The sequence below is a fragment of the Elephantulus edwardii genome, unplaced genomic scaffold, assembly GCF_000299155.1.
Source record: "Elephantulus edwardii isolate Elephantulus edwardi_28Jun2011 unplaced genomic scaffold, EleEdw1.0 scaffold00330, whole genome shotgun sequence".
NCBI lineage: Eukaryota > Metazoa > Chordata > Mammalia > Macroscelidea > Macroscelididae > Elephantulus > Elephantulus edwardii.
This window is the reverse complement of record NW_006400080.1, coordinates 2,349,656-2,353,537: the sequence shown is the minus strand read 5'-3', so window position 1 is coordinate 2,353,537 and position 3,882 is coordinate 2,349,656. Positions and strand designations below refer to the sequence as shown.

General features: G+C 35.2%; 1 pseudogene; it reads right to left on the bottom strand.

Moving 5' to 3' along the window:
- Positions 1-3,022: 3,022 nt before the first annotated feature.
- The window catches only part of LOC102858339, a 1,174-nt pseudogene continuing 314 nt past the window's right edge, over positions 3,023-3,882 (bottom strand).

The following is a 3,882-nucleotide window of genomic DNA, read 5'->3' as shown; positions in this document are numbered from 1 at the left end:
TATATCTGGTTGTTTGACATCTTTGGTTTCTTTAGGGTATATACTCAGTAGTGGAATTTTTGGTTCTATTTCTTTTTTGTGTAACTTTTCGAAGCAGGAAAAAGTTTCGCCGTGGTTATACCATTTTACACTCCAGCATGCAGTGAATAAGAGTTCCAACCTTTCCATAACCACACCAACATTTGTTGTTTGCTGCTCTGATGAACTTTTGCTATTGTTACTAGGGGGATATGATAACTCAAAGTTGCTGTTTTTATTTTAAATAAAATTTTCATTTTTAAAAAATTTATTATTAATTTCAATGAAAATTTACAGAGACTTTGGATTTCCATTCATTCATTTTTGCACTTTTCTCCCTTCCCACCCCTCCCCCCTGGTACACTAACCTCTTGGAAAAGTAAAAGAAAAATTCTTTCATTGTTTTACAATCCCTCCCCCAAGGTCCACACCACTATACAGCCTTCGCTCTGGACTCCTGTCATGACAAAAATACCTAGTAACTTATCCCTCTTAAACAATTTTCTCCCGCACCTGTTTTAATGCAGTATACATTATTGAACCCATCCTTCTCAGTCTCCTCCTAACCTCGAGGTCAGTCCTGTTTTACAATAGTGGCACCATGTAGTATTTGTCCTTTTGTGACTGAGATACTTCACTCAGCATAATGTCCTCCAGGTAAAATTTTCGTTTTATACTGGTTATTTACAAAGTTCATATACATTGGTTTTTACACCAGGTCTTTCCCATTTCCTTTACCCACCTTATACTCTATATATGAGTCCCTTATCAGATATGTAAATATTTTCCCAGACTGTGGCTTTCCTTTTTAACCTGTTGGGAAAGTTTTTTGATGTGCATAGGGGTTTGATTTTTAGATGATTCCATTCATCTATTTCCTAGTTGTAGGTTTTGTAAGATGCTTGGAAGATTACTCATATTGTGGATTAGGGCTTCTAGAGTTCTTTCAAGCTTTTCTTTGATGAAGTTTATAGTCATTGGTTTTACTTCTAAGTCCTTGATCCACTTTGAGTTGTTCTTTGTATATAATGTGAGGTGTGACTCTTGCTTGAATTTTCTACAGGTAGTTTTCCAATTTTGCCAACACCATTTGTTAAAGAGGCTTTCATCTCCCCGCTTAACTTATTTTTATCTCCTTGTCAAAAAAAATCAGTTGACTATGGGTAGATGAGCTGATTTTGGGGTTCTCAATTCTATCCCATTATTCTACATGTCTGTCACCATACTATGACAATGCTGTCTTGACCACCACGGAGATGCCTCCTACCTTGTTTCTTTTTCAGGAGTGCCTTGCTTATTCTGGGTCTCTTTCCATTCGAGATTAAACTAGAAATTGCCTTTTTCATCTCATTGATGAATGAAATTGGTATTTGTATTCAGATTGCATTAAACTTAGAGATTGCCTTTGTTAGAACTGTCATTTTCACAAGATTGTGTCTTCCTATCCATAAGTATGGTATATTCTTCCATTTCTCCAGATCTCAGTTTCTCGTCGTAATGTTTTATAATTTTCCTTCTTTCTTAACAGGTCTTTTGTGTTTCTAGTTAGATTTCCTTCCAAGTATTTAGTCAGGTGGTTATCTATTGTGAGTGGTACTGTTTTTCTTAGCTCCATTTCTGTATTCTCTTTTTCACTGTAGAAAAATCCAATTAAGGGAGCTCTGGTGGCCTAGTGGTAAGAAGCTGCATTGCAATCCCAGAGGCACACAGTTCAAATCCACCAGATGCTCTGCTCGAAAAGGAGGGACAATCTCCTCCTGTACCAGTCAGATCTGATTTGAAGGTACACGTATACAAAATAATAATAATAATAATAATAATAATAATAATAATAATAATAATAATAATAAAATCCAATTAATATTTATATGTTGATCTAGTATCCTGACACTTTGTTGAATTGGCCAACCATTCCCCGTAGTTTTCTCATTGACTCTTGAAGGTTTTCTAAGCATACTATCACATTATCTATATATAGATATCATTTTATCTCCTCTTTGGCAAGTTGGATACCTCTTATTTCTTTCTTTCATTATTATCGCTAAGACTTCCAATACAATTTGAATGGGAGAGGTAATAGTAGGCATCCTTGCCTAGGTCATGTTTGCAAAGGGAGTACCTTTAATCTCTCTCCATTGAGAACAATATTGACTCTTGGTTTTTCTATGTTGAGGAAATTCCTCTTTATTCCTATTTTGTTGAATGTTTCAATCAGGAAAGTGTGTTGGATTTTGTCAAAGGCCTTTTCTGTATCGATTGATAGGATCGCGTGGTTCTTGTTCTTTGCTTTGGTAATATAATGAATTACATTGATAGTTTTTCTTATGTTGAAATATCCTTGCATACCTGTTATGAATCCCACTTGGTCATGATAAATTGTATTTTTATGTACTGCTTGAGCAGGATTTTATTGAGAATTTTTGCATCTCTGTTCATTAGAGACATTGGCGTATAGTTTTGTATGTTGATGGTGTCTTTTCCTGACTTGTATCAAGGATATATTTGCTTCATTTAATGAATCTGAAAGAATTCCATCTTTTTAAGTTTTCTGAAATACTTTTTGTAGAATTGGTGACAATTCTACTCTGCATATTTGATGAAATTCATTAGTGAAGCCATCTGGTGCAGGACTACTTTTGTTGAAAGTTGTTTTATTAGCTGTCCAATTTCTTCTTCCGTAACTGGTCTGTTTAGGTGTTCTACTTTGGTCTGTGTGTCAATTTAGGTAGGTTGTGAGTTTTTGAGTTTTTAATTATTTGTCCACCATTTCCTCTTGGTTTAGATATTTGTTTTATATAGTTATTCATAATGTTCTATTGTTTCTTAATGCATACATTCCTTCCTTAAAAATATAGCACTGCATTACATATATTCAATGCCCATAAATGAAGGTTTACATATTTCTGATTAGAAAATAATGGGGGTTTTTTTGAAACATGTGACAAATATATTTCATTTTAATGTCACTTAATTTTTTCCAGTGAGTTTTAGCAGCGAAGGCATCTTATTTTATTCCAGTGTTGCTCATAGTTGCAGCCTGACACACTCCCTTTCCTTTCGCCTCAAAGTGGACTCCTTTACATGTAGCCCCACACTCATATTCGTGTAAAGATCAGGCTGGATTTGTTCCTACATCTTCTTCTTAGGATTCAGCTCCTTGTCAGGCTCTCCGGGGAAAATGTCAAAAGTAATTATTTCTCCAGGAACAGATCCTTTAGGAGGAGCCAAGATTTCACCTTTCTTTGGTGAACTAGTGCATATCACCATGGCCTGAGATAGTACTCCTCTCATCTTAGCAGGTTTCAGGTTACAAAGTGGAATCACCATATCATTTTGCATCTGTTCCAGGGGAATGTGATCCAGTAGACCACTGACAACTGTTCTTCGGGCCGGTTCTCCAACATCAATTTCTTCCACATACAAAGAATCTGCATCAGGATGTTTTTTCACAGTGATGATACAACCTATTCTGAGATTCAGACAGGAAACATCTATCGGTTTAGAGTCAGTACTTCCTGCTGCTGACTGCTGCTTTTTCTCTGCTTTCTTGTCACTTTTCTCTTTCACCTTCTTTTCTTCTCCTCTGTTTAGCTGTTCTTTAGTACCAGAATATATGGTTGTTATGGTGTAGACTGTATCACATTTTCAGAGACTGTAGAATTAACTTGCAGTTGAGATAGGACTGGTATTTGCTTTACTCCATTTAGAATTTCAGCCTGGATTAGTTCTTTTTTTAGTTCTTCAATTTTCTTTTTCAATTTAGCATTCTCAACTCTCAGTTTCTTCTATTCTATTCTATTATTCTATTCTATTCTATTCTATTCTATTCTATTCTATTCTATTCTATTCTATTCTATTCTATTC